We start from the raw sequence: 24,696 nt of genomic DNA, 5'->3' as shown, positions 1-24,696 counted from the left end.
CAACTGCACCTTAAAACAGCATCAGATGAAAAAGGAGGCCATTTTAAACAACCAGCTTTCCCAAGCCCTGGGGAAGCTGGAAGGCTGTTAAAACCGTTATTAGCATATCTAGCCACCAGATGTCACCATTGGTTTTAGCAAATATACTCCACCTAGCTCTAGGCTAATTCATAAATTCATACCATTTTGGACCCCAGAGACAAATGGCATTTCACCTGGACAGCTGATGAAACTGAGAATCTGGTTAGTTCCTAGTATTTACAGAGAAATTATTTTTTAGGATTCAGTCTTGCATCTTCAAATTCCCTTCCTAGTGCTTTCTGTTCCATGTATTTTTATTTAAAAAAAATTGAAACCAATATAATGATGCCCTTTACGCTAGTAAACTACACCTAAGAAGAATTAAATCAAAACAGTTGTCTGTGTCATGGGGCTCAGATCCAGGTAATAGTTTTCACATACTTTTTCCCTTTTTAAAATACCACACTCTTGGGTATTGATAGTTGAAACACACCTTCACAAAGGAAAAAAGAAGAAGCTGCCAGTCAAAGTCCAATTAAAATGTATTCGTTTTAGGCAGGTGATGTTTAAATAGGATTCCATAGAAGATAGTTCGTATTTATGAACCTTACAAATGACTTTTTCACTATATATGTGAACCTAGAATTACTTTTTTCCTTAGTTTCTCTATTTTTGATAAGTATAAAGGAGATTAAATGTTAACATCTCTTGTTGCTAATCCTTTATCTTCTTTCTGTGGAATAGCAAGTACTTCCATTTACACAAATCTATTTTCTCTCCAACAAGACTCCTTCTGCATCCTCACCCTTGTTCAAATATCCCAAAACAAGCAACTTTTTACATTTCTATCTCCTCCTTCCCATTCTCGCCACTTCTACTGCCTTGTAGAGAGAAACATCTAATAGATTTTCATTTCCTAAAAATACCACAAAGATACCCTGGAAGTTCCTCACTACATAGAAACCATCATTATTGTTTTTCCCCCTTAAAATAGAGCCAAGAAACAAGACATGACAAGAGCAAGGACAGGGGAAAGCAAAGAAATGTGTGCAATGGAGATTTTATGAAAGAAAATCCCAAGAATTTACTCTTAGTTTTTTCTTATTAAATCGCATGATTCTGGCATTGTGGTTGTATAGCTCTATGATTTTTTAATTTTTAATTGATGTATAGTTGATTTACAAAATTGTGTTTATTATTGGTATACAGCAAAGTGATTCAGTTATACATATTTTTTCAGATTATTTTGCATTAAGACTATTACAAGATATTGAATATAATTCCCTGTGTTATGTAGTAAATCCTGTTGCTTATCTATTTTATGTACAGCAGTTTCTATCTGTTAATCCCATACTCTTAATTTATCCCTCCCACCCCACCCTCACTTTCCCTGTTGGTAACCAAAAGTTTGTTTCCTATACCTGTGAATTTGCTTCTGTTTTATATATACATTCCTTTGTATTCTTTTTTGATTTCACAAATAAGTGATAGTATATAATATTTGTCTTTCTCTGTATGACTTACTTCACTTGGTATATTATCTAGGCCCACCCATGTTGTTGCAAATGGCATTATTATATTCTTTTTTATAATTGGGCTTCCCTGGTGACTCAGATGGTAAAGAGTCTGCCAGCAATATGGGAGACCTGGGTTCAGTCCCTGGGTTGGGAAGATCCCCTGGAGGAGGGCATTATAACATTAATTTTATAATTAATGTTCCATTATATGTGTATATCTTCATAAAGATATTTATATCTTCGTTTTCATAAATGAATTTGTTGATGGGTACTTGGATTGTTTCCATGTCTTGGCTATTGTAAATGGTGCTGTTGTGAACATTCGGGTACATGTGTCTTTTCAAATTAGAGGGTATCTTTTGGGGGTATATACACAGGAGTGGGATTACTGGATCATGTGGTAGCTGTAGTTTTAGTTTTTTAAGATAACTCCATACTGTTTTCCATAGTGGGTATACCAGTTTATATCCCCACCAACAGTATAGGAGAGTTCCCTTTTCTCTATACCCTCTCCAGCATTTATTGTTTATACATTTTTTGATGGTATATAGTTCCATGATTGTTTTCCTTTTAATTGGCAAATGGAATTACTGTCACTATTCAAACAAAATAACAAGGAATTGTGTGAGCTGCAATGAACAAAAATGCATAGTTGATTTATTTAAATCCTAGAAGTAATATTCAATGAGTTTGAGTAAAACTTGCTGCTAAAAGCAGGACATTAAAGGTAATTTAAATATATTCAGTGCAGTCATTTATTCCAGTTTCATACACGTTAAGTAGGTTTTTATCTCTAAGGTGCCATCAACGGACCTCTCAGACATTCAAAATACCAGCTTTACATCATTAACACATTTCTGGTCAATGAGTTGGGTAATGTAGAACTTATGAAAATATATATTGCCATTCTGTTTCAAATGAGTTGCATATTACATCTATTAACATAGCTCTATTGGTCTAATTTCCTTATTTTCAGTAGTGTACAGTTTAGAAATACAAATTGACAAATGAGAGCCAAATGGGGAAAGGGGTCTTACACAAAAGGTCATAAATTATAAAGCTTCAACAAGGAATATCCTAGATAGTTTCCATGATGTAAAAGTGTTAAATAATATGCATTTAGGTTTTTCTTTTTTTAAAGAAAATCTTACATTGTTTTAACCATTTTATTTCAGCAAATCTGTTGGTGGTAGATAATTTGACCTTCTTTTTTTATTTTATTTTTTTTTTCATTTATTTTTATTAGTTGGAGGTTAATTACTTTACAATATTGTAGTGGCTTTTGCCATACATTGACATGAATCAGCCATGGATTTACATGTGTTCCCCATCCTGAACCCCCCCTCCCACCTCCCTCCCTATCCCATCCCTCTGGGTCATCCCAGTACAGCAGCCCCGAGCCCTTGTCTCATGCATCCAACCTGGACTGGCGATCTGTTTCACACTTGATAATATACATGTTTCGATGCTGTTCTCTCAGATCATCCCACCCTTGCCTTCTCCCATAGAGTCCAAAAGTCTGTTCTATACATCTGTGTCTCATTTTCTGTCTTACATATAGGGTTATCGTTACTATCTTCCTAAATTCCATATATATGTGTTAATATACTGTATTGATGTTTATCTTTCTGGCTTACTTCACTCTGTATAATGGGCTCCAATTTTATCCATCTCATTAGAACTGATTCAAATGCATTCTTTTTAATGGCTGAGTAATATTCCATTGTGTATATGTACCATAGCCATTTCCTACTCCAAGGGATCTCTCTGATCCAGGGATCAAACCCAAGTCTTCCACATCTCCTGCATTGGCAGGCAGATTCTTTACCACTGAGTGACCTGGGAAGCCCTACTGGGGCAGGAAAGATGAAAATAAAGATGATTTGATGATTTGCTGTTATGATATCATGAGTCTTGCACCAGATACATTATAAATTTTAAATATACATCTTATATTTATTTATTTGGTCTTGTTTAATCACTATGTCATGTCCAACTCTTTGCAACCCCATGGGCTACACCCTGCCAGGCTCCATGGTATTCTCCAGGCAAGAATATTGGAGTGGATTACCATTTCCTCCTCCAGGGGATCTTCCCAACCCAGAGATCGAACCTGTGTCTCATGCATTGACAGGCAGATTTTTTACCACTGAGCCACCAGGGAAGCCCAATATATATTTATATATATTATAAATATATACTATATAGTGTATATAATAATTATACCTAATAAATATTGTATACATTTTTTAGGGCAAAGGTTTCACAAATTCTCATGAATTGAAGGACAATAATGCCCTCGATTTTCCATCTGTGCTATTCAAAATGTGGTCCATGAACCAGCAGCAACTGTATCATCAGAGAGTTTTATAGAAATGAAAAACCTCAAACCTCATCCCAGACCTGTTGAATCAGAACCTGGATTTAAACAAGATCCCCAGGGGACTCAGATGCATATTAAAGTTAGAGAAGTGTTCCCTTGTACCACCAAGTTGTCCATAAGAAAATCTTTGTGAGATTTTAATATCTAGTAATTGTGACATAACCAGTCCATTGAAGCTTATCATAAAGGACTCAAAATAACATCACATATGTTACAGCACTTCGGCATTGTCAAGGCTCAGCTTATCTCTGTTCTACTCACAATTAACTGGTTAATTTTTAATCTGGTTTAGGTTTTTCACCTGTGCACTTTATGCACATGCAACTGGTCAGACAAGTGACAAGAAAGCCTATTTCTAGTACCTGGTGTTCCCAGGCCACCTTCTAATATGAAAGAAAGATTAGATAGTTCAGCCTCTGTTATTGGGTAATATACACTTATTAGCTTATTTCTGCAATTTAGCCACAGAGATTCCAGATTCTGTGGGTAATACGTGAGACAGCTTTCCAGATTTTCATAGCCTCACGAAAACTTGCCTGGGTGGCCTTATCAGCAGAAATGAAGACAGATTACCTCCTTTGGCTCTTACCTCTCCTTTAAATCGCCTCTGTCACTAACTGGGAAGCCCGCAGCTACAATCAAGAGGCAAATTACCATCTGAGTTTTAGTGGGTGGATTCAAGGACAGACCATACAAACATAGGTTTGGGGAGAGCCAAATAAGATGCAGCATAGTACCAGAGAGGTACTGATGCTGGGAAAGATTGAAGGCAATAGAAGAGGGGCAGGAGAGGATCAGATGGCTAGATAACATCAGCAACTCAATAGGCATGAATCTGAGCAAACTCCAGGAGTAGTGGAGGACAGAGAAGCCTGGTGTGCTGCAGTCCATAGGATTGCAAAAAGGCAAACCCAACTTAGCAACTGAACAGCAATCCCCACAGCTCACCAGCTGTGAGCCGCGTGGTCTCACGGAACCTGAAAGATAACAAATCAGTATTTATTGAATGAACACATAAACCATAGATTAATAGTCAATAAATGAATTCGTCTGGAATTCATATCTTTTAGGCTATTTTGTGTTCCTAAATTCTCATAGTTCCCTGATGAATGAAATCTCAAACAACATTTCTTTTTTCATTCCTTCTTATGCCTGAACTCACCTTATAGCTGTGGGGATTCCATTTGTTTCAGGAGAATAATATCATAATCCAGTAAGGCCATCGTCACATGATCACTAGCTATGGTGTTGGAAGTTTAATCTGGGGTCCACCACTTGTAGGCGGTATAATCTTGGATAGTGACCTAACTTTCAGAGCTTCTCTGTCCTTTCTTGTAAAACAAGACTTGTCTATAGGATTATTTTGCGATTTAAAGGGATAACATCTGTGGACATTTGTAGCATGGGTAGGTGGTAAGTCCTCAATAACTTATTGTACATTTCTCATTACCTCACCCCTACCCTAGATACATTGTGGCTTTGCTTAAATCTTATCCATGTCCTTACTAGATTCAACTTCTGAGGGTAATTTAAATTGTCTACTTTTATAATTTGTTCTTAGAGGCAGAGCATAGAATTAGCTTTATTTTAGTACTTTCCAGTCCATTTGTTCTTCATTCATACATTCTTTCAAATGATCATTTTCTGAGTCCTTAGCAAGCATCAGGGCTTCCCTGCTAGCTCAGAAGGTAAAGGATCAGCCTGCAATACAGAAAACCGGTGATCAATCCCTGGGTAGGGAAGAACCCCTGGAGAAGGAAATGGCTATCCACTCCAGTATTCTTGCCTGGAGAATTCCATGAACAGATGAGCCTAGCGTGCTACAGTCCATGGAGTCTCAAAGAGTTGGACAAGATTGAGCAACTAACACTTTCACACTTTAGCAAGCATCAAATATAGCCCCAATATATCCAACTAGAAAGAAGCCTCATTAAAAGAAAATTCTATAATGAGTGCAATTACTATCATCAGAATGCTTGCTGCTTGTTCTGCTCTGAACCTTAGTCCACATGCATAGAACTTTACCTACTCATGATGCCAAGGGGGAAATGGATCAATAGCAAATATCTCAGCACTAGATATATCAGAGTTTCCCTGCTGGCTCAGACGGTAAAGAATCTGCAATGCAGGAGACCTGGGTTCAATTTCTGGGTGGGGAAGAGCCCTTGGAGAAGGGAGTGGGAACTCCAGTATTCTTGCCTGGGAAATCCCATGGACAGAGGAGCGTGGTGGGCTACAGTCCATAGGTCACAGAGTCAGACATGACTGAATTATTTTCAGATATGTGAAAATTCTAATAGACAGGTCTCTTCACAATAAAACAGATATATACATCAGGTTATCTTTATGTCCAATATTTTTTTCATTTTATTTCCTAGAGAAAGGCTCAAATACTAGACTGATTCAGAATGGGACACCTGTCAGCATCTTTAAACTCCATCTGGTGAGAAGTGGCCTTCCCTAAATAGTCTGAATTCCTCAGGTGCCATGATTCTTCCTGAGCAACACCATAAAGCACCATACACGCACAGGACATTTTGCTGAATCCTGCTCATATTAGGTACTTTTACATTCACAAGCACTACAAATTCTTCAAAGTCACACGGATCAAACTAAGAAAACTAATACCAACAGTCTGTAGGAGCTAGAACACTATTTCAGGTATCGGATTAGAAACAAGGATGATTTAGCCTCGGTTGCAAGTGACTTTGTAACTTGTATCTTCTGAGGAGCGAAAAAACTAACTCAAGAAAAAAAAATGTAACCTATAAATTTTGTAGGATGTTTTCAACAATAGAAGCAGATATTGCAAGTGAAAAATAAATCTCAGAAAGAAGGTACACTTTGAAAGATAAAATATTAAGTCCTGGAAAAACCAGTGACTACAAAGATGAATAAACCTAGTTTAGACAGCAGTTGGGAACTTCAAGGAGAAGATGAAATTTCCCAATAGTACAGCAATTGGCAAGAGATCCTGCTGAACAGAAGGTGACGAGACCATCAGTAAGAGGCAGGAGCAGAGTCCGGGGCTTCTCTTATACGGTGCCAAATCTCTGCTGTTGTTTACCCACTAAGTCGTGTCTAACTCTTCCGGGACACCATGGACTGTAGCCTCCAGGTGCCAATGTCCATGGGATTTCCCAGGTATGAAAACTGGATTGGGTTGCCATTTCCTTCTCCAGGGGAGCTTCCCAGCCCAAGGATTGAACCCACATTTCTTGCATTGGTAGGTGATTTCTTTATTACTGAGCCACCAGGGAAGACCATGCCACATCTGTAGGTATTAGGAAATGAGCACAATGAAACAGACTCTCAAACGCTTAAGTAGTGTTCACAGCTGTGTCTCACCCTGTTCAGCTGGCAGTGGGCTTTCAAGTGTCTCCAACGAGCTACGCACACCTCAAATCTAGCGTAAATAAGGCTTCGTCCTTGCTCAGGATTCAGAGAAATCATCTTGCTTCCCAGCTTTCTGCCTGGATCAGAGTAGGTGTTCTAAACTTCTGCTCAGTGAGGCTGAACTGAACTAGAATTTTGTTTGGATGTTCCTGTATCCCAAGATTTTGAAATGAATTGTGACCTTATAATGTGTGTGTACGTTTGTTCTAATAAAAATGAAACTAACAAAATAGACTTTATTAAAGGGGTCCAATAAAAGAAGCTCTGTAAAAACAGTTTAGTTGCTCTATACAGTACCTCTGCTCTAACAATCCTGATTGAGCAGAATTGGCTAAGAGCCAACTCTTAATTACATCATTTGAGCAAAACTGTCCATTTTAAATTTATTTTCCATTTTTCCTGATTCTTTTCCAATAGGGTAACATGTGAAGATCTAAAAAGAAAAAGGTCATTTTTTGTGAATAGAATAATTTTAACTTGACTGCCAAGAATTTTTCATATTTATCTAGGTTTTTTATGATAGATGAAATTTCTGAGTTGACCACATTGTGGTTGTGGTTTACTCACTAAGTCATATCTGATTCTTGCAGTCCCATTGACTGTAGCCAGCCAGGCTTCTCTGTCCATGGGATTTCCCAGGCAAGAATACTGGGGTGAATTGCCATTTCCTCCTCCAGGGGTTCTTGCTCACCCAGGGATTGAACTTGTGCCTCCTGCATCTCCTGCATTGTGGGTGGATTTCTTATGGCTGGGCCACACATTAGTGCAGAGTAAATGATACTAAGTTACAACTTGTATTTATTTGTGTTTAATTTGCCATTTTAACAAAAATTATTGCCAGTAAAAGTCATCATGTGGTGTTGGAGAAGACTCGAGAGTCTCTTGGACTGCGAGGAGATCCAACCCATCAATCCTAAAGGAAATCAGTCCTGAATATTCATTGGAAGGACTGATGCTGAAGCTGAAACTTCAATACTTTGGCCACCTGATGCAAAGAACTGACTTATTGGAAAAGACCCTGATGCTGGGAAAGATTGAAGGAGGGAGGAAAAGGGGACGACAGAGGATGAGATGTTTGGATGGCATCACTGACTAGATAGACATGAGTCTGAGCAAGCTCTAGGTGTTGGTGATGGACAGGGAAGCCTGCTGTGCTGCAGTCCATGGGGTCACAAAGAGTCAGACACGAAGGAGCGACTGAACTGAACTAAAAGGTCATCAAGTTTTCTATAATTTTTGCAAGTTTCAATGAAATTTTATATGTGCCCAAAGACATCACAACAGATATATGATTTCACCAGATGGTTTTAGAATTATCATAACTGCTATTGTATTTATTTAGTAGTCTTGGCTCTTAAATCTATAAACACACTACACTTCAATTAACTATGCAAGAGAATAAATCAAAGTAAGAGTTTTCTGCAAGCATAATTTTTGTGAGCAGCATTAGAAATAGAATACAAAAAAGATTGCAACTGGAAAGATATAATAACAAACATAACCTATCAGTATCTGATTAATGATAGGTGCTCATTGAATGTCTGGCTGAGTGAATGGACACAGGGAAGATGAATAACACAACTGTGGGATATGTAAGTTTATAGATAAAGAGCTATAGAAAAACTTTCTGAACAAAGCAGAAATAGAAGAATGTGTTTTTATATTCAAGGTATCTCAAAGACAATAAAACAAATCATGTTCAAGCTGCTGGTGGCGCTAGTGGTAAGAACCCAACTGCCAATGCAGGAGACATAGAAATGCAGGTTCAATCCCTAAGGCGGAAAGATCCTCTGGACGATCTACTCCAGGACTCTTGCCTGGAGAACCCCATGGACAGACGAGTGTGCTGGGCTACAGTCCATGGGGTCACAAAGAGTCAAACATGACTGAAGTGAGCTAGTACCTGAATGTCTTCATTCTCCATTATTGATTTGAAATAATAGAAAATATTAAAATCCAAGAACAAGTACAGGTTTAAAGTATTGAGGAAGAAGAAAATTTTAATTAAATTTTGCAAACAGAATAAATCTCATTTAAGTATGAATGCCTCTTCGAAAAGCAATTAATAATAAAAATGCTAATATAAGTTGAAAAACTCAAGAGCATTGAAAAAATTAAGACAAAAAGACAAAATTAATTTATAAAGACAGATTATTCCAACACAATAAATACCAATAATGCAATAGCAGAGAAGCATAACAGGAAGTCAGGAAGGAACTAGTTTCACAGTAATAGATTTACAGAAAGAAAAAACGTCTGAAAGAGCCATTAGGAAATTTCCCAGTATTATGTGGGTTAACAGAAGCTGAAAGTGACATTTATTTTACAGAAAATACACATACCACAGTATGGCTTATGCATTAAACAAAGGTTTATTTAGAGTTGACATTTGCTTCTTATTGAATTCCTTAAGGAAAACTAAGTCTAAATTAAGAATTTTATCTTGTGATTCTTAAATTGTGTTTCCAGTAATTAGTATATCAAAGATGAAATGTTAAAGGGAAAAAGTTATTTTTTTAAAAAATAGGTATCTCTCCATCAAAGTGCTTCATGTTGTTCCAAGTCTAAAAACGTCTTTAAGGTGACACAGTATCAACAAAGATCAAAGAATGGAGATTTTTATCTTCCTAAGTAAATAGGGAAAAAGTAATCATAAAGCTCGGCTCTTCCAAGCTCACTACAACTCTTAACTTTAAAAATTGAGAAGGCGGGGCTTCCCTGGTGGCTCAGTAGTAAAGAATCCACCTGCCAATGCAGGAGATGTGGGTTCGATCCCTGGTCCAGGAAGATCCCACCTGCCTTGGAGCAGCTAAGCTTGTGCACCGTGACTATTGAGCCTGTGCTCTAGAGACCAGGAGCCACACTGCTGAGCCCGCACACCACGATGACGGAAGTCCTCAAGCCCTACAGCCCACGCTCCGCAACAAGAGAAGTCACTGCAGTGAGAAGTCCATGTACTGCAATCAGAGAAAAGCCCGCTCAGCAACGAAGACCCAGCACAGCCAAAATAAATAAATGCATGAAATTATCTTTTAAAATGTTGGATGCATTTACCAAATACACTTTAAAATAGAGTTTCTAAAAAAATTGGGGAGGTGGATCATTTTCTATGGGGCAAATAATTCAAGAAGTCAGAATTTTTTAAAGAAACATTGATTTGTCCTTGTCACTGTAAATGTGACTAATTTACTTTTGCAGCAAGTACTGTTTCTTATTAGTACTTGAAATAGTTAATGCCTTCCTCCTGCCCAGCAGGTGCTTACTTTTCATTTCTTACTATCTGTGCTTACATTTGACCTGTTTTCTACAATGCAAACCCAAAATTAACTGGAAATGAACAAAGTGAAACCTAATCTTCACCCACAAGAGAAGTAACTCTTAAACACAATGACAACCATGCCAGGCAAAAGAGACACAATTTCCTATTTACAGTCTAAGGTTGCTTAAAAATATTTTGGTGTAACTAGTCCCTTAAACATTCAAGATTAAGGTGTTTCTGGTTGAACTGCTAAACTAGTGTTAAAGCAAAATATGATTCTGTTGTATTTTTAATGATGTTGGCTAAACATCTCTCCAGAAGAGTAGCAAGTTGCACTGGTCGCAGGAGCTGGACTCTCTCTGCATTGTATGAAGAGTGAAAGGAATGAGGGTCCATGGTTGCTTTCTCCCTGACTGACTTTCTCAGTCTTCTGGATTCCTCAATGAATATTTGATTTAAAAAATTGGCAAGGGAATGAGGGTGGGGAGGGAGGGACAAAAGGAGCGAAGAAAAAAAGGAGATTTTTTTTGTGATTTAAAAGTTCTTGAATTGTCTCAAAAATCACTGGGTAAAACAAGTCTACCAAAGGTCATATTAGTTTTCTGGGATACAGCAGGCCGGCAGTTCCCCACCTGAAAAATAAAAGGACTTCCACGTATCTTTTCTTAAGGCCTAAATGTCTCATATATAACAAGGATTTCTATAACCACAATCAGCTTAAATGTGGGTTGTCTGAGTTGCTATGACTGACGTTGCATTTCACTTAGCTCTGTTTCTCAGGTATGATCAATGACTGGCCCTGTGGTGATTTGCCTGGGGCAGTGCTGGTTTGGACCTGTCCTTCCAGTATAATTATTTATTAGTAGCAACTCACTTCCCTCTCAAAAACTTCCTCGCTTGGAAAATAATTTACATGTGGTCCCTCAACCAATGACTAACTGCCTTTGAAAATCTTTGTTTTTATTAAAAGTTGAGCTTCCTGGGTCCCACCTTGAACCTAATAAATTAGGACCTCTGAGGGGCTGGCTCAGAATATGCGTTTTAACAAGAACTTCCTAGGTAATTTTTAGGATTACTAAGATTTGAGAACAACTTCATTAGTATACATTAGAGGTTATTATATTTCAATGAAAAGAAAGCTGGAAAGACCAGGAAGAAGGTGAGATTAATAAGTAATAGACCTAAAGAGACCAACGCATAATTTTATTTGGCAGGTTCCTTTATTGTCTGTATCGACTACCACCAGAAGGTCTACTTTTGTCTCTGCAGCAGCAGGATTACTAAAACAGTACAGGAGTGAGGAAGCTAGTGTTGGAGGACTTCCTCTGGCTTATGTATTTATACTTGTTTTGATCACCTGCTTGCCTTTACTCCAGGTCTATGTATCTTCACTTCTTCTCCATCTGACCTAGTTCTCACTAAACCAGATACACTAGGCTACTAATCATTCCAGATGGTATGTTTCACCCCTCCCCATGCCATCTCCTCTGTATATCCAAAATTTAACTTTAGAAAAATAAATGTGATTATTCCAGTAATTAATGCTGATTTTTTTTCCACCCAGAATTAAGAGAATAGGAGGGCAGTATAACCCCATGAAGAAAGAGATAAGTTTGGAAGTCTTCCTTTCTTCTTGTAGTTGTCTTCTTCACAAATAACTGATTTTTTTTCATTAAAATTAAACAACCACATCCAAGATCACTCCATACATAGGTAGTCTTTAATTTCTGTATTAGCGAACTAATGTTCTTTGGTTGTGAGGAACATAAAACCACTCTGGCTAATTTAGACAACAAAGGAAAATTATGGAAAGGGTTTCAGAGCATTTCATGAAATCCAAAGAGAAGTGAAGGACAAAGGCTCAAAAAGGCAAGAAGTGGGGAGTCTCCAAGGCAGCAAGGAGTTTATAAATCTCTCTTTAGGATCTGCCCTAATGTGACAGGGATCAAATGGCTTTCCAACTCTCTGTCTCATCATTCCAAATGGTAATAGTCGAGCTGCAGAATGTGATCAGGTAGCAACTCCCAGACAAACATCCATGGCCAGGTAGACAGAATCACATAGCACAGAAAAAATCTCCTGGGCCCACGTCCATGCTCAAAGGAACAATCTTTCTGAGAAAGGAGAAATCACAATTGACCACACAGATACCCTAAAGCTAACTGCTACAGTCCACCCTCTGGCTGCCCATACACATACATGCACACACACGCACACACACACACTCATTCATTCATTCCCTGTCTCTGTCACACATTCTGTTTCTCTCTCCCTCCCTTCCTCTCCTCCCTTCTCTCTCTCCCTCTAATACATACCTTTCTCCCCTATATCCCCCCCCCAAAATCACTCATAACACATGACCCAACCAGTCCCCACACAACTGCAGTGGGAGACAACCACAGTCATTTCCGGCCACTGCACACAGAGGTAAGATGTTGGCCAGGACCTCTGGCTTCCACTGGCTTGTGTCCATTCCTCTTCAGTTCTGTCACAATCCCGTCTTAGTATTCTACAGCCTTATAGACCACATGATAAACTCAACCACTACTTAGATAACATTATGTACCCCTGAAAGAAAGAGGAAAGAAGAGAAAAAATTAATTATTTTTAAAGTATCATTTAAAAAGGAAACAGGAGAATAAATAGCATACTTAGCAAGGAAATACTGGTGCAAGTCCTCCATTCTGCTGGCATTCATAAGAAGGATGCGGACTTACAAGATAGATTCCTCCTCAACTTGGTCCAAGTTCTCCTGGCTTCCAGCCAACACCACAGCTTGCCAAGGATCTTTGCCCTGATTGCAAAAAGAATCTCACTTATCCAGGTGGCAGTCTCAGCTGCCACTTCAATCAACTTACATTTTTTTTAACCCTTAGCTAAAGCATCCCTTCATTGAGTACTAAATTCCTTACACTGAAGAGTTAACCAATAGCTCTTTTAAGAAAAATTAAAGCAAAAATTCTGAAAGTGAAAATGTAGGTATAATGTTAAAGAAGTCTTCACCCTCTGGGTCCTAGGTTGCATTCTGTCTATGAAGACAAAAATCAATCATATTGATCGCTGTTTCTGCTCATGTTGAGTTTCCTACAACAGAGCACACCAATATCACAAGGGGCTAATTCTTAGATAGTGTGTGTGTTAGTCCATCAGTCATGTCTGACTCTTTGTGACCCCATGGACTGTAGCCCACCAGGTTCCTCTGTCCGTGGGATTCTCCAGGCAAGAATACTGGAGTGGGCAGCCATTCCCTTCACCAGGGGATCTTCCTGACCCAGGATCGAATCCAGTTCTCCTGCACTGAAAGCAGATTCCTCACTGTCTGAGCCACCAGGGGGGTCACTTCGTAGGTAGCGTTCTGGCATCATTAGGGTGACTGAGTATCCATACAGTAAGACCAGCCAGTTAGTAGCCTATCACATTGCTCTTTTTGTAATTCGGTGAGCTCACCTGTCAGAAGCCATTGAAATCCTGTGACGCTTGAGATGCACATGAGCAGGGAGAGCGAATCCAAGTCCAGAAAGATGATGCATGTTGCTGTTCCATGATGAAAGGGCATTTCCAACTCAAAAAAAATTATCTGCCACAGGGAAGTAGATCAGGTCCCCTAGAGGCGCATTGCTTGTCATTGTTGCTAACACTATATGAATCAACCTTGAGGAAAGGAAATTTATGTTATTGAATTCAAGCGTTACCTCCATTCTGGCCATCACAACTGTTCTGTCTGTGAGCCAATAGACTAGTTGGAGAAGGAGGAGGGCTGACTCCCACAGAAGGAGTCATATTGTTCTGCTGGTTATTAAGACACAGTTCAGTCGCTCAGTGGTGTCCGACTCTTTGCAACCCCATGGACTGCAGCACGCCAGGCTTCCCTGTCCATCACCAACTTCTGGAGCTTGCTCAAACTCATGTCCATTGAGTCGGTGATGCCATCCAATCATCTCATCCTCTGTTATCTCCTTCTCTTCCTGCCTTCAACCTTTCCCAGCATCAGGGTCTTTTCCAGTAAGTCAGTTCTTCACATCAGGTGACCAAAGTATTGGAGTTTCAGCTTCAGCATCAGTCCTTCCAGTGAATATTCAGGACTCATTCCCTTTAGGAATAACTGGTTTGATCTCCTTGCAGTCCAAGGGACTCTCCAGAGTCTTCTCCAACACCACAGTTCAAAAGCATCAATTCTTCAGTGCTCAGCTTTCTTTATAGTCCAACTCTCACATCCATACATGACTACTGGAAAAACCATAGGTTTGACAAGACAGAACTTTGTCGGCAAACTAATGTCTCTGCTTTTTAATATGCTGTCTCGGTTGGCCATAACTTTCCTTCCAAGGAGCAAGCATCTTTTAATTTCATGGCTGCAGTCACCATCTGTGGTGATTTTGGAGTCCAAGGAAAGAAAGTCTGTCACTGCTTCCATTGTTTCCCCATCTATTTGCCATAAAGTGATGGGACTGGATGCCATGATCTTAGTTTTTTGAATGTTGAGTTTTAAGCCAGCTTTAACACTTTCCTCTTTCACTTTCAACAAGACACTCTTTAGTTCCTCTTCACTTTCTTCCATAAGAATGGTATCATCTGCATATCTGAGGTTATTGATATTTCTCCTGGCATTCTTGATTCCAGCTTGTGCTTCATCCAGCCTGGCATTTCACATGATATACTCTGCATATAAGTTAAGTAAGCAGGGTGACAATATACAGCCTTGACATACTCCTTTTCCAGTTTGGAACCAGTCTGTTGTTCCACGTCCAGTTCTAACTGTTACTTCTTGACCTACATACAGATTTCTCAGGAGGCAGGTCAGGTGGTCTGGTATTCCCATCTCTTTCAGAATTTTCCACAGTTTGTTGTGATCTACACAGTCAAAGGCTTTCAGGTAATCAATAAAGCAGAAATCAATAAAAGGAATTCTCTTGCTTTTTCTATGATCTAACAGATCTCTGGTTCCTCTGCCTTGTCTAAATCCAGCTTGAACATCTGGAAGTTCACGTACTGTTGAAGCCTGGCTTGGAGAATTTTGAGCATTACTTTGCCAATATGTGAGATGAGTACAATTGTACGGTTATTAAGAACTTCTTCTGTAATAAAGGCATCTTAGCATTCACATGGACACAGATATTTTCAGACTCTAGTCCTATTCTGAAAGGTCTATCCACCCTTTCCTAAAACCTTCTTGTCATCAGTTCTCCAGTCTTGATCGGTCTATGTCTCTGATCATCTAGTCAAACCAGAACAACAAAATTGCCCAGTATTTATTCATTCAGCCTTGCGTGTGTGCTCAGTCACTCTGTCGTGTCTGACTCTTTGTGACCCCATGGACTGTAGCCCTCCAGGCTACTCTGTCCATGGAATTTCCCAGGCAACAATACTGGTGTGGGTTGCCGTTTCCTTCCCCATGGAATCTTCCTGACCCCGGGATCAAACTTGTGTGTCTTGTGTCTCCTGCATTGGCAGGCAGATCCTTTACCACCAAGTCACCAGGAATGACCCGATTCAACCTTAAACCATCTCTAAAACGTTGCCACTATCCCAAACCCCCTGCCCCATTATATCCACCATTGCCAAAGTCACTCTGGTTCTTCCCTCAGAGACATCTCTGACTCCTTACCATCCAGCAATAAAGGGGTGAACATCTGGCACCACAGGGAGGGTCTTCAGCCCCAGTTTCACTGCTACATTCCAACTGCCTTTCTTATCACAGATCTTGAATATCACCTCTGTGCCAAATAAAAAGCTCAAGAATCAGCTCAGATCCTGATCTCCGGTAAAAGCACAAACAATAATATGTTCCTTTCTAGACAGAGTGAATCATAAAATTACTGCTCAAAATTTAACCCTTGTAAGCATTTAACTTCTCAGTTGTAGTTCAGGGCCACCCTGAAGACCAGCAGCACTTCCTCTCATCTGTCTGCTGCCAGTGTATCTTGCAAAGCCATCGGTACACCAGGTTCAGGTTACTCTCTCCCTGGTCCACTAGTCCTAGGAGGCTCCCAGGAGACATAAGGAAGAACCTGTAATGTAAAAGTACAACTACTTGCTCATACAAGTTACCTGTGTCTTTAGGCTTCCCCTAGACTCAGCCCTATAGGTTTCTCTTCCATCTCAATTTACTTGATGTAGATTACTGCTGGGAATGACTGGCATTATGCTAAGTGTCTGAGACAATACCGTTTCAGGTCAGGAACTGAGGTACTATGGCCATCTTATGCCAGATGGTTGAGTGATTCAGCCTCTATATGAGCCTAGCAATAAGCCAGGAGTCATTTCTCAAAATGAAGACTCACTTGCTAAACTAGTCTTTGCATTTTCCCAAACAGAAAAGGTCTCTTCTGCGATGGTCTATTGGGGCTTGGCATAGGTTCCATACAGCTTTCAGAAGAGTCACAGACCATTCCAGTCACACTGGACCCACTAGCTCCCTAGAGCCAAGGCAGAGATGCTTGCCTTGCATCTGGGGCCAGTTAGACAACCTCCTCTGACTCTGGGCCCCACTCCAAATGGGCAGCTTTTTGGGTGGTTTCTGACAAAATATACCAGGGTACGACACACTAAAGTGGCAATGCTGCTGCTGCTACTAAGTCACTTCAGTCGTATCCAACTCTGTGCAACCCCATAGACGGCAGTCCACCAGGCTCCCGTCCCTGGGATTCTCCAGGCAAGAACACTGGAGTAGGTTGCCATTTCCTTTTCCAATGCATGGAAGTGAAACGTGAAAGTGAAGTTGTTCAGTCGTGTCCGACTCTTCAGGACCCCATGGACTACAGCCTACCAGGCTCCTCTGTCCATGGGATTTTCCAGGCAATGGTGCTGGAGTGAGTTGCCATTGCCCTCTCCAAAAGTGGCAATACTACATTGAAAATCCTAAGAGGCCTCAACTCATCATACTTGGTAAATTCTTTTTAAAAATTTGTGAATGAATGTTTCATATAAATTACAATCTCAATATTGAACTTCAGAGTGCTAAAATTTTGAAGTGATGTCTATTATATTAATCAAATTTGGTCATTATTGTTTCCCACTTAATTTCATTCATTCATTCAGTCCTTATTTAACTTTCAGTTCAGTTCAGTCACTCAGTTGTGTCTGACTCTTCTCGACCCCATAGACTGCAGCACGCTAGGCCTCCCTGTCAATCACAAACTCCCAGAGTTTATTTAAATGTATCTGCTTACAAAAGGAGTTGAAAGTGTCACGTCATGTCACATGCTTTTTCCTAATGGTATCAAGTAGTTACAGAATAAGATAGCATCTTATAAAATTCAAGTGAGTTCATTTAGCAGCTACATTTAGTTTCTATGAATGCATATGCAAAAATATGTCTGAAAAACTTGTCAAAGACCACTTGAAAACTCTTAGAATCTTTAGTTTTTGTGTAAGACAAGCAAAATAAATATATCCCTACCTGAGCAAGAAATCATCCTTCTCCATCCTCTTTCTTTGGAAACCACCATGGCAAAAGCTTTTAAATGTAAATGTCTGCAAGGAATTTTTTTTAACAAAACACTCTTTTGTTTATTTCCTTGAACAAAAATCAGAAGTAAAAAAGGTCCCTGTGACCTTTTTTAAATGGTTTTAACACATGTTGATTTTGAGTGCACCCCAAAAGTGCTTCACTCCATTTATTAATACTTTAATAAAGTATTAATTCACCTACTATGTACAAGTTCTAGGTGAGGTCATAGAGAAATAAGACTCAGTCAATAAGCCATCAAAAGATTATAATCTAGTAGAGAATATAAATAAATAGAAAGAAAATTACAATATACAAACAGTCCCCAACTTATAATAGTTCGATTTGTGATAATACAAAAGTGATACACATTCAACAGAAACTATACTTTGAATGTTGAATTTTGATCTGTTCCTGTGCTGGCAATATCTGGCACAATACTGTCTTGTGACACCAGGCCGTTCCCAGTCAGTCATGCAATCACAACCATTCTATATCCAGACAACCATTGTGTTTTTACTTTCAGTACAGTATTCAATAAGTTATGTGAGTTATTCAACACTTTATTATCAAATAGGCTATCAAATAGGCAAAATAGATGATTTTGCCCAACTGTAGGCTAATGTAAGTTTTCTAAGAACATTTAAGGTAGGCTGGACTAAGCTATGATGCTCAGTAAGTTAGGTGTATTAAATACCTTTTTGACTTACAATATTTTCAACTTACAGTGGTTTCATCAGGACACAGCCCTATCATAAGTCGAGGAAGATCTACAGTTTGACAGGGTCTAAGACAGGAATAACAAAAGGGTACTAAAGTACTGGGGATCAGGGAAGACTTTTCAAAGGAAGTGGTATTGAAACTGAGGCCTAAAGGGAGAAGTAGGAGTCATTCAGACCAAGATCTTAGTAAATGAGGCAAAGACAGTGTGTTGTGGGTAAAGCAAAAGTCAGGTGCAAAGACCCAGACACCACAGAGAATATAGCATGTTTTAGTGCTGAAGGCAGTTCAATTAGACTGGCTTTTAGAATTGGGGTGGCAATGATGGTGGTAATAGAAATATATGTATGGGAGATATGGTTTCTCACTATACACAACTCCACTTTCTATTCTCTGCTAACAAAGCCTCCAATAACTAGCACAGGTCCAGGGATTTATGGCCAGTTAGAGAATGAATGAAGGTACTTTTCACTTCACAATCATGAGTCTGGGATTGAGCATGTGATCCAGTGCTGGCCAATGAGATCTAAGGACAAGTCAGCAAAGGCTTCCTTTCCAGGCTAAAAGCAGACCCTCCCAAGGAGAAAGCTGTTGCCCTCTGCTTCCTTATCGAAGATGCTCACATAAGTCTTAAAGACTGTCTGGAGCTGCTACCCCCCCATCTTGTGATCAAGGAAAGACTCAAATTGCAAAGAGCGAAGGCATTAACATTTTGTTATTGTTTAGTCTCGAAGTCGTGTCCGACTCTTTGTGACCCCATGGACTGTAGCCCTCCAGGCTCCTCTATCCATGGGATTCTCCAGGCAAGAATACTGGAGTGGGGAGCACTTTCCTTTTCCAGGGGATCTTCCTGACCTTGGGATCGAACTCTTGTCTCCTATAGCTCCTGCTTGGCAGCAGATTCCTTACCACTGAACCCCCTGGGAAGCCCCATTTAGTTGAGCTGATAAACCATTCCCAGCACTATGTTTGTCTACCCTTCTTGGTATGAGAGAACAGAATGCCTTGTAAGTCTGTTTGTCTGTGTTCTGTTACTTGACGCTGAGCATCTTCCTAAGAGTTATATGGAGACTGTGATTTGATAATCTGGGGCCATATCATGAAGGGCCTTACAAGCTATTATTTTTTTCTTCTTCAGTTGCACTAATGTTGATTACATTACCAGTCATTAGTTCTTAAGTGCCAATTCTGTATTACTGTAACCTAAGAGGACTGTGTATCCTTTTGTTACAGGGATGATGCTGAAAATCAGGCAAATGATCATGACAAGGATTAACAGAGTGCTTGCTTTGCATCAGGAGTAGTTGTATTTTTCCTTACAAGCTGATCTAACCAAGACTCTTTTGTTTGCAAGTGACAAAAACCTACTTCTAAGCCTAGGTGAAAGGAGGGATGTTATAGGAATGTACTGGGGTATCTTATGTGACACAAGGAAGGACAGAACAAGCAACTTCTGGAAAGACAGGGGTACAGGCAAAAGTTAGGGACAGTTTGAACCAGGGCTTCCAACACAAGCAGCAGCTTGCTCCCTGTCTCTCACCTCTGCTTCTCCTTGCGGTTCCTGCATGGGGTGAGGAATATGGCCATTGACAGCTCTTGAACTTCTCCTCTTTTAGCTGCCATGCCGTAGGAAGGACTGGTTTATGTGCCCTCTAATATTAAATTTAAGAATCTCATTTAATTTCCATGTGTAATGAAATCATTCCGGAAGACCAGAACAACAGAGAACACAGCACAGGAGAACAACAGAAGATTTTAAGCAAAAGGGAGAAATAGCAAAATGTATATTTTAGAAAGATTACATTAGTTAGCCTTTAGAAAGATTATGTTAGTTAGGCTAGAGAATGGGTTGGGAGGGTTGTTCTGGGACAAGGGGCAATTTCTGTAATTCACATGAGAAGTAACAGAGTTTAAACACACATAGAGATGATGTGGATATGATTGTAGCTCTTATTTGAATAGCACTGACTTAGGCATTATGGTTAGTCTTTTCCAAATCACAATAAAGAGCACAACTTGTCTGTGGAAGCAGGGAGTGGCAGGAAGATGGGCAGAGAGCTGTGTTTATAATTGGAGTTTTATGCAGAAGATTTATCCTGATCTAGGGCTCTCCAGGCGGCACTAGTGGTAAAGACTCCGCCTGCCAATGCAGGAGACATAAGAGACTCAGGTTCTATCCTTGGATCAGGAAGATCCCCTGGAGGGGGGCATGGCAACCCACTCTAGTATTCTTGCCTGGAGAATCCCATGGACAGCACAGCCTGGAGGGCTTCAGTCCATGGGGTCACAGAGAGTTGGACACAACTGAGCAACTTAGCAGGCGCTCACAATCTAACCTAACTTTTTTTTTTAATCTTTCAAACTGTGAAGGGCACTGATCCACAATGGATTTTAGATCTTGTTGAATGCAGCCACATCCATAGACTGTACATACTCATCAAAAGCAGTGATCTGCTCCTCCAGCATGTCTGTCCCAACATTATCATCTTCAACTACACACTGTATTTGAAGTTTCTTAATGCCATACCCAACCAGAACTAGTTTAGAAGAGGCCCAGACCAAGCCATCCTCTTGAACACTTCTGATGCACTCCTCTAGTTTTGCTATATCTGTGTCACCATCCCAAGGTTTCACGTCTAATAAGATGGAAGACTTGGCAACAAGGTCTGGATTTTTGGGCTTTCTTTGACTCATACTGTGCAAGGCACTCTTCTCTTATCCTCTTGGCTTCTTCACTTTCCTCCCCCTCCTCAGAGCCAAAGCGATCAATGTCATCGTTGTTACCTTTACTATCTGTAGCTCCACTTTCTGTAGTGTCTGCCGCATTAGCAGGGCCATACTTGCCCAAGGCCTTCTTCACTCCTGACAGGCTGGCCTTTTCCTTTTCATAAGAGCTGATGTGACTATACCAACGGAGCACATGACACAAGTTGGCAAGTGGTGGGCTGGAGACGGCTTCAAATACTGCCACATCTGCTTCTGATGGCACGTACCACTCGATATAGCTCTTGTCCGCCAAGTAGTTGTTGAGCACCTGGAGGCCTGCGGGGCTTTTTAGGTCTCCAAAACCCATGGCGATGGCTAATGGGGAACTCAGCGGCAGCAGAGGGAAAGAAAAGTGCAGGCATGCCACAGCAAGAGCTAAAAGGGAAAAAAAGGCGAACTTTTTTTGAAGTCTAGTCTTAAGTTTCTTCAGACTTCAAGTACTGTTGAGTCCGATGCTTATTCAGTACTAATTTACCATAAAAATTGATTAACAATTCACAAGTTTCTTTTAAGACATAAAACATAGAATATGAAAATCCAGTGATCCATCCTTATACGTTTCTACCAAGCTAACATATTTTAGTAGAAAATCATTTACTGCATGTTTTGCAGAAAGAACACAGTTTACCTGAAACCTTAGGCAGATGAAGCCTCAGGATGCATTAAAGTGCTGGTGAAAAGTGAAAGTGAAATTCACTCAGTTGTGTCCGACTCTTCGTGACGCCATGGACTATATAGTCTGTGGAATTCTCCAGGCCAGAATACCGGACTGGGTAACCTTTCCCCTCTCCAGGGGATCTTCCCAACCCAGGGATCAAACCCAGGTCTCCCACATTGCAGACTGATTCTTCACCAGTTGAGCCACAAGGGAAGCCCAAGAATACTGGAGTGGGTAGTGCTGGTAAATGAAAGTAAACAAATAAAAGCATGGTCATGAAATGAAAGATGGATCAAATACAATTATACATAACAGTAAAAATAATTAACCCAAGTGACTTATCGAATGTGCTAATGGTGTAATTTAAAGATGAATTGGGTGTTTTGTTTGTTATTGATGTGATTTCTAATACAGAGGGTTTTTTCTTTTCTTCACTTTTGCATCCAGGTCTGCTCTCGATGGCTGTTTCCTCAAGAATGGACCACAAACCAACAAACCAAGGGAAAAGACAAATATGGGGAAAGGTCAGGATGAAGGAGGAAAGGAAAACAGAAACAGAAGGAAAGGGAGTATTTCCTTATTGTAAACCAATGTGTTCACTGTGTCTTTGCTGACCCAGTCTCCATGCTGGGATCAGCAACAAAAGTCAATAGGCCTTACTGTAAGCTCCAAGCCTACCAACTGTTGGAAGAGGTCACCCAGAGAACATGACCACCAGTTACCCAGGAGTTGGACCTGCACAACTGGAGGCTTCTCCCACCCTCCCCTTGCCCTTGGAATGTATGTTCTGCCCACCATTCTCACAGTGGGAACAGTTTCAAGGACACAGCCTTGAGAGAGCTAAGTTTATTGAGACCATCTGGATAGTATACAAGACAGAACACTGTCAAGGCCTCCACATAAACTCTTAAGATTCTGGTGGGCAGCTGAGGACACCTCCTCATCTTGCAGCCGCCCAAGACAAGGCTTCGATGTAAGTTCCTTTGCCTATTAACTGCCACCTGCCAATCTAGCATCGCCTGCCTCTTTCTTTGTTCTCTCCTTGCCCTCTGTCGCCAGGCTGCAGTTCATGGGGTCGCAAAGAGTCGGATACGACTGAGCGACTGAACTGAACTGAACTGCCCTCCGTCCATGGAATTTTCCAGGCAAGAATACTGGCGTGCGTAGCCATTTCCTTCTTCAGGGGATCTTCCCGACCCAGAGACGGAGCCCACATCTCTTGCATCTCCTGCGTTGGCAGACGGATTCTTTCCCCTACACCACCTGTGTGCTGTGCGGTGCTCAGTCATGTCCACTCTTTGTGACCCCATGGGCTCGCCAGGCTTCTCTGCCCACGGGACTCTCCAGGCAAGAATGCTGGAGTGGGTTGCCGTTTCCTCCTCCAGGGGATCTCCCCAACCCAGGGATTGAACCCAGGTCTCCCGCAGTGCTCACGGATTCTATACCAGCTGAGCCACCAGGGAAGCCCCTAAACACACGGTTACTTAACATTATTTGTGCAAAGGTGAAGCATAGGAAGGAAGAGAATACAGAGTTCCTTACAGAGTTCTGTGTCCGGATCCTATGAGCCCTGCCGTAGTGTCTCTACCTCACCAAAGCTTCCCCAGCCTCTTAGTTCCATAGAGCCAGTACTTCTCAAAGTTCAGTGTGCGCTGGAATAACCTAGGCAGATAGCTTAGAATCCAGAATCTTCAGCTTCAACCCAAAGGTTAATCCACCAGGTCTGGATACAGTGTATGTTGTTAATGAGCCTCTCAGGTGCTACCCATGCACAATGAAGAAAGTGATTCTGAAAGTGATCCAGTCCGAGAGACACAGATTCAGGTCAGCAGAGGATCCACACATGCTCTGAATTTTTAGAAACAGCAGATTATAATTATAGCCATTAGAAAGGTTAAGTATAAATCAAGAAAGCCAGTTCAGATATAAAAAAAACATTGCCAGATTGTATTAAAGATTGAATGGTCCTGGCAATAAAGAATGGTACCCATATGGCTTCAAAAATTGTTTTACTTTGCTTTTTATTTTATTTATGGCTGCACGGGGTCTCCTTTGCTGCACTCAATCTCTAGTTTGGGTGAGCAGGAGCTACTCTCTAGTTGCGGTGCATGCACTTCCCTTGTTGGCAGAGTACCAGCTCTAGGCATGCAGATTCTGGAGCAGTCTCAGTAATTGTGGCACATGGGTTTAGTTGCCCCACGGCATGTGGAATCTTCCCGCACCAGGGATCAAACCCATGTCCCCCACGTTGGCAAGCAGCTTCTTAACCACTAGACCACCAGGGAAGTCCTGGCTTCTGATATTTTTTAAACTATTCTAAAACTGTTTTCTGCTTACATGATGAAGAGAGAGTTCTGACAGGAGAAAAGCTGAACATTTATGACTAAATATCATGGATAAAGCAAAAGGCCTAAACATAAATAGCAGACTTACTATGGTTAGCAACAGGGCAACAGAATGACACGTTTATCTTTATACACTTGTAGTTGCTGGAGCCCCACTCCAAACCTATGGAGTCAAAATCTTTGA

At 40.5% G+C, this 24,696-nt stretch overlaps 1 pseudogene; it reads right to left on the bottom strand.

Moving 5' to 3' along the window:
* Positions 1 to 21,124: 21,124 nt before the first annotated feature.
* On the bottom strand, positions 21,125 to 21,831 carry LOC136171095 (elongation factor 1-beta pseudogene; annotated as a pseudogene).
* Between the last annotated feature and the right edge of the window lie 2,865 nt (positions 21,832 to 24,696).

The sequence above is a fragment of the Muntiacus reevesi genome, chromosome 6 (genome assembly GCF_963930625.1).
Source record: "Muntiacus reevesi chromosome 6, mMunRee1.1, whole genome shotgun sequence".
NCBI classification, from domain to species: domain Eukaryota; kingdom Metazoa; phylum Chordata; class Mammalia; order Artiodactyla; family Cervidae; genus Muntiacus; species Muntiacus reevesi.
The sequence above is the reverse complement of the archived record's forward strand: the minus strand, read 5'-3'. Positions and strand labels throughout refer to the sequence as shown.